Source organism: Equus przewalskii, chromosome 25, assembly GCF_037783145.1.
Source record: "Equus przewalskii isolate Varuska chromosome 25, EquPr2, whole genome shotgun sequence".
In the NCBI taxonomy this organism is placed as follows: domain Eukaryota; kingdom Metazoa; phylum Chordata; class Mammalia; order Perissodactyla; family Equidae; genus Equus; species Equus przewalskii.
In genome coordinates, this window is record NC_091855.1 from 2225556 (window position 1) to 2242939 (window position 17384).

Sequence of the window (17384 nt, forward strand, 5' to 3'; positions counted from 1 at the left end):
GGGGCTCCCTGAAGAGGAGCATTTCCTAGAACAGGCCTTTCTGTGGGATTTCTCAAGTTTCACGGGATTTTGCTGACAAACGAGGAGCCTCAGCTCAAAGAGTCTCTGTGGGGGCCACAGCGAGGCCACTACGTCTCTTCCACACACCTGTGGCCATGATAAATCTGCCCTGTCCACTGACACACTGTCACCTGGGCTCCCATGGCCAAAGGCACAGGTGCCTACACTGGCTGAATGAATTCTTGGCCTTATTACAAAAAACAAGGGCGACCAACCCCTGGTGTTTAATCCCAAAACCTGGGCCTCATTAGCACCATGCCTTTCCCAACAGGGTAAGGAGCTGTATGCTCTGTGGTCACGTCACCTAGGATGAAACTGTCAAGCATGTGAGCCTGGATGAGCAAGAAAAGTCTGGGGATGTTAAGGCAGAAACACTGCCCACACATCTATTTCTAGGAAGTAGTGCACTTCAAAGGACATGTTCCTCTTTTCAAAACTATCAAAATTGCTACAGATGTTATATTTGTATGTTAAATTATAATATATATCATATATCTCAATATATATTATGTTTATATATTAAATTATAATTTTAGAACTTTCTTGAGGAGAAATGGAATAAGGTGTTTCAGAAGCTTTCCAGTGGCTCTATTTCACTCAGCCCCACCAGGAAGACTGGCGAAAATGAGCATCTTTTTTTATTTGTTTTTAAAATGATCACCAAACTTTTCACGCTCCTTTTCCTGGCGAGTCCCCTTTCTACTCAGCCCCCTGGTCTTTCCCATTGCTGGGTGCTGAGGGCAAGGCGTCCACCACAACAGCAGCTTCCGCTTTGGCACTTCAGTGGAGTCTGATGGTGCAGCCCTTTCCTGCAGGGACTTCTCTTCCTCTTACTAAACCTTCGCTCCTTGTCTGTTTGCTCACCGAGACCTCAGCATGCACGGCCTTCCCTTCCCTGTCCACGTTCCTGACACGATGGCACTCTTTCTGGAGCACACCAAGCTCCTCCCTGCCCACAGGTGCTTGCTTTCACGGCTCACTCTCCCTGGTATATCTTCCCTTCCCTGTCTCCTTCTCATCTTTCATTTCTTACCTCGGGAAAATTGTCTGCTCCTCCCCACTTCCCTGACCGCTCCCCCACCTACTCCCTGTTACAGCCCCCTTAGAGTACTAAGAGATTCCTTAGAGTACTTACTATCTTAAGAAATCTTCTGTGTGTGCTTTATGCATTTCATTGTTAGTTCTCTCCTCCTCTAGAATGTAATTCCACATCTGGGCACATCACCTATTTTTTACGCTCTCCAATGCCGCGCACCTAGGCAGTGCCTGGCACAGAAGAGGAGCTAAAGAGACAATCAATGAACCAATGAATGAACAGCCCAGGGTTCCTCAGAGGAAAGGCACAGCTTCTGAAGAGAGAGCCCGTCGGATCCCTGACTTGTTCTGTAGGGAGTTTGAAGAGCACTGGTGACTTCAAACACTCTGACACTCTGCTTAGTGTCCAGCTGTTGTGAGAACTTGCCTGACTTTGGGGGGAACCTCCAGTTTCCAAACACAAAATTGCCCACATCTTCCAATGCTTGGATATGCTCAGCATCTGGACCATGCTAACAGTTAGCACGCAGTGAGCACCTCCCCTGCCAGGAATGTGTATAACGCATTCTCTCCCGAGTCTGCACAACGACCCTGTGAGAGGCTGTTGTCCCTACTGTACGGCTGCCCAGACTGAATCTCAAGGGATTTGCAAAAACACATGGAACAGATAAGCATTAGAGCTGCTGTTTGAACTCGTCTGTCTCACCTATCTTGGTGGCTCATGCTTTTAACCATTCTTTGTTTTGAGAAGCCAAACATCAATATGGTAAGGACAATCAGCTTGTGGTGCACACACATACGCTATCCTCATAAGGTTTGAAAGCATTTGTGCAATGTCATTTGTAGTAACAGTTTTCAACCTCTTCATACCCTTTCTAGACAGGTGCTTATTCACAAGATACGAGTACAACTACTTCAGATCTCTTGTGAGTTTTTCTGGGTTTTCAAATCCTGCTCCCATCAACACCAAGGAAAGAAAGAGGAATTATTTGGGGTTTAGCACCAGTAGAAACTGCTGCTCCTGGTTCCAAGTGGCAAACATCTGATATTTACAGAAGATACAACGTAAGTTCCTCCTTCTTTAGAAGTAAACTTCTACCAAAAGTAACATGCAGGGCTGAAAAACTAATGTTCCTAAGTGTAAAATTTATACAGGAGTTTACAATTCTTAATTTTTCTAGAATAATAGTTATATCATCATCAACACCACTCAAAGTTATAAAAACATTAAGATAATATTTCAGTGAAAAACAGAGAAGAAACTAATCTACTCTCTTCCCACCCGCAGACGGTTATTTTTCTTTCATCCTGATACCCGACTCTTCTTTCCTCATCGGTCCATCACGTCCCTCACGCCGAGTCTCTGTTTTTCTCCCCTTTCCTAGAACTCATCACAAGAGTATCTACATAGTGAGCTCTTGTCTCTGCCACCTGCCTTTTCATCCTCCCCGCAACTTTACATGAAGTTGACCAGCTCTTCCCCTAATTTTTCTCTTCTGTGGGATTGAGCTTCCAAGCTCTTACTCCTTCCTGCATGACTTTGTATGAAAACGCAAGTGCTTAAGATTTACAGCTCTGCTGAGCAGGCTCTCTTCCCATCTGTTCTGGAGCTTGACTACTGAGCTAAAAAATCCCCAGCTGAAATAGCAACAGATGGAAGGTTTAGAAGACATATCCAAATCTCTCAGTTCAACCAAAAAAGCAATGGCTTTCAAACTTGTTACATTAGAGTGGGGAAGGAGCAGCCTCCGGGATGCGCTAACCAAATGACCGAATGTAATGGGAGCCTTTTCACAACAGGGAGAGCCTGTGTGCATGCAGACCTCTTTCTCAGGCCAGTTTAGAACAGCAGTGTCCATGTGACAGGACATCTCCCCACTCCTGGCTTATAGAGAATAACGGATTAAAAAAACAAAAAGCGGAGACATATGTTGGAGAGCAGTGGGAAGTGGTGTGGCCTGGTGGTTTAAAAGGCCTTGGGATTCCAGTTTTGACACAGAACAGTTTGTGTGATCCTGGGCAAATTAATGTTGCAAGCCTCAGTTACCTCATCTGTAAAGTGGGACTGTTTATTATACCTAATTTGTCATTTTGCTGTGACAAGGTTGTCACAATTTGAGAAGACAGTACAAAAACCTCAACGCGGATATGATGCCATGCTTGAAAAATGGTTCCTCTCATTATTCTCGTTTTATTTGCTATAGCATCATTAGACCAGGCAGCTTCTCATGATAGCAAAGGAGTCTAGGCCAACAGGCATACTGTCAGGTTTTCCTCCTAGATAACCCAAATTTATACCAGATGAATTAAGTGGGAAAAAAGAAAAAATAATAAACAGAGGAACTTTTAAATGTGTTTCCAATATAAATGGTCTAGAAGCAGAAAAGAAAATAAAAGGAAAAGAACAGACAAAACATAAAGCTTGCATCTCTCCCAGATTTCAACATAAACTATCATGAATTTGGAAAAGACCCATCCATGAGTTCTTCAAAGTCCTTTTCCCAAGGGAGAAGAATCTCCCCCAGAGAAGAGAGATAATGGCTGGCCTCAAAATACCAAAAGAAAGTTCAAAACCCCGGCCCTCCCGTCGACGCAGCCATCTATGGGCCAGCAGCCGCGGCCGGTCTGCAGAGCGCGTGCAGCGGAGCCCGCGAAGGGGCGCACGGAGGGGTGAGGAGGGGCGCGCCTGCGCTCTCCGTCCCGCCGCGCGCGCTCCGGGGCGCCCCGGAGAGGGGGCCGGGCCTCGTCGACCCCCGAGCTGGTGCCTGTCGTGGCTGCGACGCTGAGCCTCTGGCCGCCAGCTGTCGGAGGGGGGATCTCCCCGTCTCCGAGACGCAGAGGAACCTCTCTGAAAGTCTGTTCACATGGCACGCGGTTCGGAGCAGACAAAACAAACTGAGACATGCGGCAGAATGGGGCGGGTTCTGATGCCGAGGCCGGGGTTAGGCTGCCTGCCACTTTGCTTATTTTAAACCTAGTTTATTGGGGCCAGAAAACTCAGTAGCTTCTACATCCTGGAGCGCAAGGTGCCAGCAGTGGTCGGATATTCCTTAACGTAAGCTTTTGTGGTGATTATTTTTCATTGGGGCTAAAAGGAGAGACAGTTGGACCCGCCTACGAACTGTTCATGGCTTAAGTGGATACATCTTTCTTCAGTGTGTGCCTTAAAATTTCACCAGCCATGGGCCTCATTTATCGAAAAACCAATCATTCTCCTCCTTACAGAAATTTAATGACTCTGTAAAATATGACTTTTATTCTTGTGAAGAATCTTTTTCACCTACAATGATTTTCAAAGGCTTCAAATATCTGAAATCACTATCAGAGGCAAAACTCCGATTGAACTGCTTTTTTTTTCCTTTTTATGAAATAGCTGCTTAAAAATATTTCTAGAATCTGAGCCCACGTACATTGCAAGCAAAACGGAACAAATTCTTTGGTTCTTTCATCCGGCTCATCTAGCGACCCACGTGGCGGGAGCGATGGATCGCAGCTGACACCCACGTCTGACCGCCTGCGCTCTCCTCGTCCGGCACGTGGGCGGCGGGCTGGCCCGGACTGCTTTACAGGACCGTTATCAAGGTCGAAAGAAATGCCTTTTATTTTTCAAGGCCTGGGCAATAAGCCGGCTCTTTACTTCATGAGACATCTGCTGTCTTTCTTCGTGTGCCACTCGTGAAGCTGAGTTTTCCTTACGACTTTCTTCTCATAACAATTATCACGCAACACTGTTTTCCAGAGAACTTGGGCCGATGGATTTTTCTCTCCAAGCAAAAAGTGTAACATTAATTTAAAGCCAATATCATCATCTATATTTCATTCTCAAATAGATTTCTGGGCTTAAAAAAATAAAAGCCAACAAGACTGTCAAGAAAAAATAACCACTTACGATCTCTGGCTGAAATGTATCGCCAACGCAACTCCACTTTGTTGTAATACATAGGCCTTTATCAGCGAATTCTATGTGCAGTGCACCAACTTTCCTTAGGAATGAAGGGCTGCCTCCATTTGCTGGGCCCTTGTCTGTTTGCTTAAAGCCGCATTTGACCACAAAGTTCCAGGGATTTTTTTTTTCATATATTGATACAAAGGATAAACTGTAGAGAATCTTGTGTTCTCCAATAATTAATCATTCCCGGGCTGACTGATAAGTCCTTAGCCTTGTTTTCCATCGGTGAGAAAAAACAACGATGAGGTGGCTCACCTGGTTACCCTGCTTTCTCTAATTGCTCCACGTTCCTTCCTCCACCTCGTGTAACAAGAGCCTCTGAAAAAGCTCTTAGTGATATTTATTTTGACGAACAACCTGCTGGGGTTTGACTCATTTTTCTTCTTCTCCAGTCTCTCGCTATTGCTCTCACTTTCTCCAGCTGCTGACTAACTCCTAGGAGCCCTGATTCTGCTGGTAAACGCAGGAGCCAAATTCATGGGAAGCCGTTGTTTCAGACAAGAGGCAGCAGCTCTAGAATAGGGTGTGCAGAGGATCCGAAGCAGACTTCAAGGAACGTTGGAGAAAATCTCTGTCTGCCACGTGCTTCACATATGGACCTGTGTTTTTTTTTTTTCTGTTTATATTTTTTTATTAAGGAGCTTCATGTCAAAAAAAAGAGATGAATGATGACTCTTAAAATGTTATCTTACCCTGAAAATTGCTTTCACCTTTCCTTGTTGCAATGTGTCCTAAGCATTTCCACAGGAGTCAAATTCCTAGGCTCAGTTTCTCTAAACCTGTAAGACGAGAGGCTTGAGCTAGACCGGAAGCTGAATTTTCCTGAGGAGCACCTGAGGGACTGGTTCACTACGCAGCTTCCTGAGCCCCAGTGCCAGCAATTCTGACCCCGTAGTGTGGAAGCCGGACCCAGGAATCTTCCATTTTCAACTCACCATTAGTGTGTCTAATACAGACGGTTCACAGACCGTGCTCTGAGAACCCTGGTCTGAGGAGTTCCAAGGAGCTTCCTTTGCCAATAGTCTGTGACTGTATAAGAACCTCAGCAGGACACTAGCTGATCATATGTGGGCAAATCTTACACTTATTGGCAAACCCATCTCCATTGGGCGCTTGCCTCGTTAGCATCTCCACTTCCTGTGTCTACTTTGTGAGCCGCACAAGCCCGGCTCCAGTGAGGGTTTGAGGCTGAAGGGGTGCAGGTGGGAGCCCAGCCTGCAGCTCCCCACAGCCTCGGAGACGGCGGGCTCTTCAAAATGCTGCATCCCGTTTGGTTTAAAGTAAGTTCCCAAAACAGCAGACACTTGCATTTTCAAGGTTAAGTGTAGAAACCTTTCATTTTAAAGGCAAATAGTAACTTTGAGATCATCCCTGATGTTTTATTTATTCTATGACGAGTCTTCTCCAGTAGCACAATGAGAGAATGTTGTAGGGGTGGGGTTAGAAAACAGGTTACGACTGTGACAAATGAACCACGCCTCGGCGTGAAACTTTTCAGAACCACTCTTCCTAACCTGCGGCCTCAGAAACAAAAACCAGAGAAAGTGCAGGGCTCGCACGCGCTGGCGGAACCGTGCGGGCAGTGTGGAGAAGAGGCCAGCTAACGAGGCCCAGGCTTGATCACAGCTCCCTCACCAACTACTCGTGTGACCTGGGCCAAGTTAGTTCCGTTCTCTGAGCCTCAGTTTCTTTATGTGTAAAATGGGTCTCATGGTTATTCAACAAGTATTTAGCGAGTGCCTAGAGTAGGCCAGTAACTGCATAGTAAGCTCAAACAGTGGACAAAACAGGCAAAAATCCCTGCCCTCAGGAGGAGCACAGAGCAGAGACGAGGAAACAGAAGCTGCAGTGTCGGATCCTGGTAAACTGATGCACGCTATGATGAAAAATAGACAGGACGAGGAGCAAGAGAGCAAGGGACGGCCATTTCAGACGAGGTGGTCAGGGAAGGCCTCTCTGAGGGGGCATTGGAACAGAGACCAGAATAAAGTGAGGAAGGAGCTTTGCAATATCTGGGCCAATGCCACCCAGGCAGAAGCAAAGTACAGGTGTGAAAGCCCTGAGGCAGGAGCATTGAAGAATGGCCTGGTGACAGAAGGAGGCAAGTGCGACTTACGGAGAGAAAGGGAGGGGAAAGTGGGAGGAAGTGAGGTCAAATAGGTAGCCTGGTCACAAAGGGCCTGGACGTGAGCACTTAAGGGTTTCATTCCGTGTCAATGAGGAGCCATCAGAAGCTCTGAGCAGCACAGACTGATGTACCTTTGAAACGATCGTTCCAGCTGCTATGGGAGATGAGACCACCAGGGGGATGCATCCAGCAGGAGAGACTGGGCCACCTTTCCTTGTTGCAAATTGACATAACCATTTCAACAAGAATCGAGTCCCTAGGCCTCCGTTTCTCTAAACCTATAAAATGAGAAGGTAATAAACAATCACAAAATCCTAGTGGCTTATGAAAGCAAAGGTTATTTCTCACTCGCACTCCATGTCCTCTGTAAGTTGGCTGCGGTTCTGCTCCGCCTGTCCTTGTCCTGGGACCCCAGGACAGAGCAGCCTCTGTTTGAATCACTGCAGATGGCTGTGCCAGAGGGGAAAGGGTGCATGCTGACTCCTGCACCGGCTCTACAGTGTCAGCCTGGAAGTGACATACATCGCTTCCGCTCATATTGCATTGACCACAGCAAATCGTTTGACTATACCTAACTCCAAAGGCAGTGGGAAAGTGCAATCCTACCGTGTGCCTGCAAGACAGAAGAGTGGGTGAACGGCACAACAAATACCGCAGAGACCAGAGGAAAGCAGAGAGACCAACCTGGAGACTCTCACAGTAAACCAGGCAAGAGATGAGAATGGCCAGGACCAGCAGGCGCAGGAGAGGTCTTAGGAAACAGATGAGGAAGATATTTTGAAGGCAGAGAAAACAAGTTTGCTGATGGATTGGATGTAGAATAAGCATAACCACCTCACAGTGGACTTATTTGGTGCAGATTAAATGAGATGATGCATGTAAAGTTCTCACTCAATGCCAGACACACCGTAAGCCTCGACAATGGTGATTATTACTGTTGTAGTCCTGCACTGAAGAGGTGCTTGAGAGAACAGAACAGTTTAATTTTGGATTATCCTATTTTCCAAAACTTATGCTTGCTTTACACTTATACCACTGTACACACACACACAAAGACATTTTCCAAAAATAATCATAGTAATTATCCACTTGACTGTAAATGGACTTCATCTCTTAGGAAACTTTATAATAATGAATTGATTTTCCTAATAGCTTCAGAGAAGCTTTCGTTCCTTTGGACACATGTTTGGGATCCAGAAGCAGCCTGCATAAGAGTCAGGAAGCCCCCGTCTTTCTGCTCAGATGTTGCAGATTAATAGTCATTCAATTTGGGAATGTGAATTGAACTCGTAAGACAAGCTCCACGTACCAGTGACATTCAGGAATGAAAACTGACAGATCATCTGCTTCGGAAGATTGATTCTTCAGATTTTAAGAAGGGGGAAAAAGACCTTTAGTGACATTTGCTCTCTTATGGCTTACATTAAACAATTTAATATATAACATGAGGGAGAGAACATGATGTAAACAATATATCCAGGAGGAAAAATAAATGACCTCAGTCCCGAGAGGCAGTGCTCAGCACTGGTACTATTCATGTACGTTATAAGGAATGATGTATCAGTTTTACTTCTAATCAGTATCTAAATATATCACCGCTGGTTCCTGGAGGGCATTACGCTATCTCACAATGCACGCTCACATTTTACATTAATGTGGAAAGTATCCATCTGTTATCAGGCAGAACTTAATTCTACATTGAAAAATGAGGTGTCTGCTTGGTGCACTTCTATTTTAAGGTTTAAAGTCATTGAAAAATCGAATCTAAAATAGAACTTAGGAACAAAACTATGCTGTTTTTTATGGCATGGATGCTGAGAGAGAATGGTTTGCTGGGTGTCCGATTCGGAGGCATCAACTATGTTTTGGGTGCCTCTGGTTTATAACCCTGTTTGGGCGCATCTATCCCAATGGTGTTGTGAAATTCTTAAAAATATTCTTAGAACAATTTTTTAAATAAACATATAATACATGTGGCTATCCCTGAGTTAATTGTCCCCATAAACAAACATAACATCCCAGAAAAGACCACAGTTTCAGCTTCTAAACCATGTCTTCCAAACTGCTTCCTGTCTATTCGTGTGTCCTTATTTGCAGTTCAGAAAATATGTTCTCTATAGACAGCAGTCGGATGAAAAGGGCTGGTTGTTGCAATATTAAACAAATGCAATTTATGCATTGCAACACACCAAATGATGGGTTCCATGGGATAACAAATATAAGCAGAACCAGTTAGCCAGGCGACATGCCTAGGCCACTGTAGATGATCCATAAGGTGGATCTGATAGATTTACGAGCATTTCTAAGTGCTTCGGACGGTGTTAGGTGCCAGAGGCCAGAGTTAAGTGCCAAAATATGTGTGACTGTCTGTGCTCTCAAACTCCTCAAAACAATTCAGGATTCGGTTGACCTCTGTTGGGTACAAGTGATGGAAACACAGCTTGATCTAGCTCAACCAAAGCACAGAAAAAGTGGAGGGAGGGAGGAACTAATTGGCTCACTCAACTAAACCATGGGGCAAGTGTGGATCTAGCATTAGGGACAGAGGGGTGAAAGGCATTGTTTCTATGTTCTGATCCTGTGTTTCTCTCTGTGCATCAGCATCATTCTCTCAGCTGGGTTTTCCAGAAAACACAACCCTGGCACCTCCAGATTCATATCTTGACCACTTAGGCACCAGAAAGAAAAGGAGCCTTCCCCAATGGTTCTAGAAAGTGTACAGATTTCCATGCTGTACATACTCTCACCCTGGCCAGTTTCAAGGCACCCCCCTGAGGTCACTGAATGGGAAGTAGAGAAGAGAGGCACACAAAGGGTTCCTCTGAGCCTGGCCGAGGAGGTGCAAACCCACTCCAGCACACCACTGACTAGTCTTTACTGCACACCCCTCTATATGCACCCACAAAAACCTGAATTGTTCCTGGTCCCTCCTTCCGAGGAACATTTCAGGGGAGACAGAGAAGGAAAGAAAGAATACAGTGTGGTAACTGCTGTAATACACCTGTATTATAGCACACAAGATGCAGGGATGACCCAAAGGTGGGGGTGAGCCCCACTGCCTGGCCTGGAGCTGCACCCTCAGAGGAGGCTTTGTAGAAGGGGCTGTCCTGAGTCTTTACGGTTGAAAAAGTTTCTCTGGACTTAGAAGTGCGTGGGGGAAGGACATGCAGAGGGAACACCACACACAAAGACCCTCAGGAATGCAAGAGGAGCGGGTGAAGGAGCTGTGAGGATGGCTGCAGAGAAGGTGCAAGAAGCTGAGAGACACAGCAGGCTGGGGTGTCAGTCAGGGATGGGGCAGGAAGATTTTGGACGCCTCCCAAGAAACTTGGATTTTTAGCCTATTGACTGAAAAAAAAAAAAAAAAACATGGCTGTCAACCTATATTTAGTAGGGGGAACCCTTTTACTATGAAATATTAGGTGTGATTTCAATTTATAAAACAAACATCTTATGTCATTAGTGCATACTCGCTGTATTAAAAATAAAGTAACTGGGTTACATTTGATGAGAAAATGAGTTTGTGAACTGCTGGTGTCCTGAGCATGAAAATTGGGTATATAGCACATTTAAGAAAGTTCATATTGCTTGTTCTTAAGCAATGTTTTCTGAAGTAACTTCAACTTTAAAGTTGAAGGCATTGTAGAAAGTGCACCCATGCCCACTCTACCCAGGGTCACCTAGCGGGAATATTTTGCCCTGCTTGCTTTATCATTTGTTTTCTCACTCTTGCCCTTAAAAATATCTGTGTAGTTGTGTGTGTGTGTGTGTGTGTGTGTGTGTGTACTTGCTTTTCTGAACCACTTGAGAGTAAGTTGCATACATCATGGCCGCTTACCCCTAAACTCCTCAGTGTATATTTCCTAAGAATAGAAATATTCTCTCCCATAACTACAGTATAGTTATCAATCTCAGTACACTTAAAATTTGTGCAATACTTTATTCTTCCATCCTAACTCCAATTTTGTCAATTATCCCCAGCTGTCTTTTATAGCACTTCCCTGCTCAATTCAGCATCCAGGCAAGGACCACATATTGTATTCAGTTGTGATGTCTCCTTAGTCTTCTTTAATCTGGACCAGCTCCTCAGCCTTTCTTTGTCTTTCATAACACTGCCATTTTTTAATAACAGCCTCCGCCCCGCTCTTCCTTTCACAGAATCTCGCTCATTTGGGGCTGTCCGACGTTCCCTATTGATTAGATTCAGGTGATGTATTCCCAGCAGGGATGATGCATGAGAGACACAGTGTCCTTCTCAGAGCAGGGCATCTGGATGAACACAATGTCCTTCTGTACGTCATTTGTGATAGTAATTTTGATCTCCAGTCAAAGTGTTCTCAATTTTTCCATTCTTTGTATAGTTGTTTGGTTTACTTTGCTATTACTAAGCAATTTGAGGGGAAACATTTTAAGAATGTCCCTTGTCAAAATTTCTCTCCTAGATTTAACATCTATTGATGATTCTTACCTGAAGCAATTTTATTGTGATGGTTGAAAAATGATGATTTTTCAACTTTAGCACTCTTTCCATAATTACCAGTAGGTATTTGGCATCCCACTATAAGCAAGGGTCCTCCCTTCTCCTCCAGAGATTTCTTTATTCATCTTTTTCTTTTAAGATTTTATTTTTCCTTTTTGTCCCCAAAGCCCCACAGCACGTAGTTGAATATTTTTAGTTGTGGGTCCTTCTGGTTGTGGCATGTGGGACGCCACCTCAACATGGCCTGATGAGCAGTGCCATGTCCGTGCCCAGGATCCAAACCAGTGAAACCCTGGGCCGCCAAAGTGGAGAGCGCGAACTTAACCACTTGGCCACCGGGCGGCCCTTATTCATCTCTTTATTATCAGTATGGACTCATGGATTCTTTTTTCTTCAATGTTTTATAATTCATAACTGTCTTTAATTTTTGACCTCTGATTTGGCTACTGGGAGTCCCTTCAAACTGGCTCGTGTGTCCTAGGGATAGACTCCACTGGGTTTTTTGGTTTGTTTGTTTAGCATTTTCTTACTTTCTGGCATAACAAGATATACGAGGTTCATCTTGTACCTCCCCTGCCTCAGCCCTGGAATCAGCCATTTCTCCAAGGATCCCTGGTTCCTTCTATTGGCGGATGGCATTAGAGACCAAATCTGGGCACTAGGTATGTTCATTGCTACCGGGGTGTCATTGCTTCTTGTCCTTTTCAGTGCACAAAGCTAGGAAATATATATATACGGTGTGTGTGTGTGTATACATGCATAACTCTCTCTCTCTCACGCACACATGCACACACAATTCTGAGTCTGCACCAAGGCCTCTAATTCCAATCCATCCCCACAGGGCTCTTTCTTGACTTCCCCATTCCGCATTTGTTCCTCTCTTATTCCACAGGGACGACCCTTGCTCCCAACAACATCTCGGTACTCAATCCTATAATACATCTGGAAGAGATTCAGCAGGGCTTCTCCCAAAGCAAACCTGCTAGAAAGAGTCCAGGACCTGTTCACCCTTCTCGCCCTCGGCCCCACCTGCCAAGACGGCACGGGGACACCCAATGCTGTGCTCGAAAGCTCCAGTCGGTTGTCTTTCCCCTTCGCTGTGGTAATGTTATTCATTTGAAGTATGGCTGGGTTCGTTTGCTTCAGTTTTCTTCCGGTTGTAGGATGCTTTTTTACCTTCCATCATTGCTGATTTTAGTTCATGTTTTGAATATGTAGAAAATTAACAGGCTTTAAAAAGTCAAAACTATACCAAACAGGCAAACTCAGAGAAGTTTGCGACTGCGTTTGACTCCTGGTTTTAAATAAGTAGGCTTCTTGCGTAATCCAGTCATCAGACGGAGGGAAGAAGGAAAAGGGGTAACGCAGAGTCTGATGGCAACGGGGAACGGAGAGGATGGGGCTTCCCATAATCAGGAGTCAGCTTGCCATCAGCACAGTGGGAAACAAGCATGTGGAAAAGGGTCAGGACAAGCCTCATTTCCAGGCTGGAGGGCCTGGGGGATGCAGGCGCAGCTCACCGGGGAAGAGACTGGTTTGGACAGAAAGACAGTAAATTCTGGTTTTGACGTGTACTGCATTCTGGCTCAGCTTATCTTCTGGAAAGCCAGAAGAAGCAGGACTCAATGGGAGGGAAAAGGGAAAATAACAGCAGCAGGAAATGTGGGAAGGGCCAATGAAAGCTGTATGGCCAACGAAAACTGGGAACTTATCCTTAAAACTATTCTAGGGCCGGCCCGTTGGCGCAGCCGTTAAGTTCGCAAGTTCTGCTTCGGTGGCTGGGGTTCGGCGGTTCGGATCCTGGGTGCAGACCTACTGTGGTGTCAAGCCGTGCTGTGGCAGGCGTCCCACATATAAAGTAGAGGAAAATGGGCACAGATGATAGCTCAGGGCCAGTCTTCCTCAGCAAAAAGAGGAGGATTGGTGGCAGATGTTAGCTCAGGGCTAATCTTCCTCAAACAAAACAAAACAAAACAAAACAAAGCAAAACTATCCTGGAGTTACCTGTGTTTATTACCTGGGCTATCACCACGACCACAAACGCACGGCCCCCGCAGCCTGTGCTCCTTCCCCTCCTTCGTCCCCTAGGTAAGCCCTCTGCCCAGGAGCACACGGTTTAGTGGCCTTGGAATCAGATCTTGCCTCAGATTCTAGCTCTTCCACTTCCTAGTTGGGTGACTGCAAATCCACTCACCTCTCTAAGCCTCAGGACCTCCGCTGTAGAACGGAGGGAGTGGCATCGCCTACCTCGCAGTGTTGCTGTGGGGACCCTGGGGTGATATAAAGCCCAGCGACGCCTGACTCAGAGGAGGCTTTTCTTTTTTTTTTCCATTAACCTCAGGTAACCAAGATTCTGTCTCCCTCACTCTCTAATATAAGCCATACAGTATTCCAGTGCAGGGACTCTCAACCTTGGCCACATGTGAAAATCACCTGGGGAGCTCTTAAAAAACACCAAGACTCCGGCCAACCACCCAGAGAAGAGGGACTCAGTGGGTCTAGGGTGGAAGTGAGCACTGGGGGTTTTCACAAAGCTCCAAGGTGATTTTAAGCCGAGTTCAGCACCACCACTTCCTTCACACACTGAATCTGCAGAGGGGCTCTCCCAAGCTGCCCTCCCTCTTGACCCTTCCGACAGCACTTCAGAGGAGAAATAGATTGCTTGAATTGTTCTCTTTTTATCCCAAACATCTGAAGCATATAGCAATATGTTATTCTCCAGGAACTTCTTTTCTGAGAAACGTAAATACCACCTTCCCCACAGGAAGAAAAGAATGTTCCTCCCCACCCAGGAGAAGCTGCTCCTTCCTCACCCACCCAGGCAGGCCAGCACGCAAAACACAGCTGGAGCTAGGCCAGCGAGGAGGGGAGCAGCCAGTGCGGAGCGCCTCTCTCCAGGGGCGCAGTCCAACAGTCCCGACCAGCGGCGGGCTCAGAGGCTGCGGGCTCCCAGAGGGTGGTGCCGTTTCTGTTCATTGGACAAATCCCATTTCATGGGTGTTAGCACTCCCCAAGGAAGCATGTGAACCACTGCACTGCCTCTATGCCCCCAGGCCCACCAAACTGAGTGTGCCTGTGCTGAAAGTCATTCCCTAATCTCTTCAGGGTTACTTTTAACCCTTTGGTCTGCAGGAGGAACGGGAGTAAGTCACCATAAGCAAAGGTAGATTATGACCATGTGGCTGCAGCCCACAAGATGGGGGTAGATGATTACCTTAGAGGAGGTGGGTCTAAGCCATTGCTTATCACCAGTTGCTTCCTTCAAAACAGGAAAAAGAAACTGTTTGAGAACAGAAAGTAGCTGTATGGTCAATTTATTTTTTATTTTGCAAAACTTTATGTAATCTAAGATTTTTTTATTTCCATTGTTGACAAGTTTAGGAGTATTGTGATAAGGTGTTTCCAGGATATAACTTCCCTGGGGCCTGGAACCCCAAAACTCCATCTAGTAATGAGGTTTGCTGCCTTGGGTCACCCAGCTGCCCTCCAGGGCCTCTGGAGCCTGTAGATCTTCAACATAAAATGGGCTGATACATCTCCAAAGGTGCTGGGCAGAGCACCTAAAAGGACAGTGGTTAGAAAGTAGGTACCAGGGCCCAGCCCGGTAGTATAGTGGTTGAGTTTGCATGCTCCGCTTCAGCAGCCTGGGGTTCATGGGTCCAGATCCTGGGCACAGACCTAGACATCACTCATCAAGCCATGCTGTCGCATCGTCCCACATACAACATAGAGGAAGACTGGTACCAATGTTAGCTCAGCAACAATCTTCATCAAGCAAAAAGAGGAAGATTGGCAATGGATGTTAGCTCAGGGACAATCTTCCTCACCAAAAATCCCCCAAAAAACTATAAACAACAACAGCAAAAAAGAATGTAGGTACCAATTCTGTACTTGGCTTTGAGCTAGACATTTTTCAAACACTGATGGGATCTCGAGCCTGAGCAGCCCAGCTTCAGAGGGTCTGACCATTCTTGATGTGCCCAGGCAGCCCTGTTCAAATATACAAAAGCGGGGTCCCAATGGCCAGATGTCCAGAACCAATGAAGCTTTGGGACACCCACCAAGTCTGAGCCATCACCACTTCACCTGCTCAACTTCCCATAGCCGTTGGCCCAGAGTCCTTGGTGACCCAAAGGTAGCTGGAGCCATTCCACCACTTCAACCCCTCCCTCCTCTCTTCACCTCTTTCTCTGAACCCTGCTTGGAGCGGTAGGACACTGCAATCGTTGGCAAAAAGAATATCTCTATTATTCCCATCAGGTGTCAAGAAAATCCCAGGGAACGAGATGGAGAATAAGAAAGCGAGAAATTAATAAATGTAAAGAAAAACAGGAGACTAAGGTTTTGGCCATCCACACAAACAAGAAATTAAAACTGTTCCACAACACTACCCTTATTGCCACTTGTCTGTAATTTGCTTTAAGATCCTTCGGTATGTACAGAGGGACACTGTGGTGTAACTCAGTTTAAGCTCTAAGTCTAGGGCTGGACCATCCAAGTCAAGGAAGGATTCTACTCAAGGATGCACTGATCTGCAGTGGTTGGCCAGAGTTCCCTTCAGGAAACGCATACTCGAGAGGCAGCTACTACAAGTGATTCTAGTTCAACTCAAGGCTTGCATATTAACATATTCAATGTCAGAAATGGGTCGGTGCTCTTTTTAAACGAAAGTAGTAGCCTATTTACTAGGATAATGGCTGTTAGAAATAAGTTCTCATTGGTGAAATTAGAAGTAGTCAGTATATGTGTATTGATGACAAATATGTTATAGGCCCGCCCACCATTGCATGAATGAGGTATAAGATTCCAGGTCCAGCCCACACCCAAAGGGAGGAGATTACACATGGATGTGAACACCAGGAGGTGGGCATGTTGGGAACCGTCTCAAAGATTGGCTGCCTTCTGATCCTGAAGGTTCTGGATTCCTGGTGCCAGTTATAAGGGTAAAGAAATCCTGCCTCTGGAATCTCGTCATTTGTCTCAAGTGACCTTCCACGTAAGATGGCGGGCAGAGCACCGTCTACAGAACATCACCCAATCCTGAGCTCCTTGGTCAGCTCCCTTTTCTCCAGAATGTTCCCCTCTTCTCCTCCAACATAAATGAACCAAGCCTGTGGCCTGGATCCTGAAAGTATCAAGTATATTTGGCAAACACATTTGACCTGAGGTATTCGTGTTAATGAGGCTTACAACATTATCCTTCACAGGAAACACATTTGGATTTTCACCGAAGCCTCTGGTGATATCACCTCCCTGGGGAAGCTGTTTGGAAGATACTGTGGAATGCAGAACTTTCATGCTGGGGGATCTTAAATGCAGAGTCCAATAGCCTTGCTTTACAGCAGAGAAGAAACTGGAGGCCCAAGGCAGGAGGCACGACTGCAGACTTTCCCAAGTTCACATAGCCAGATTTTCAGAGACCTTTACAGTCAATCCTTCTCTCTCACAAATGAATGAAAGGGAAGCCTATTTGTCACCTCAAAAATGGATCTCAGGGTGGCAGTGTGGGAAGCAGGGGGCAGCCGCAGACCCAGGGCTTAATGCTAATTATATGTTTAACACCTCAGGTCTTTCAGCATATTCTGGGAGTTCCAAAGCCCACATTACCCATCTCTTCTCCACCCTCCTCCCTCGCCCCGAGCCCACCACCCCGGTACCCAGTAGCGCAAAGAGGGAGGCACCTCTACGCCTACCCCAAGGAGGCTGGCCACTGAGGATGACACCCAGGGCGA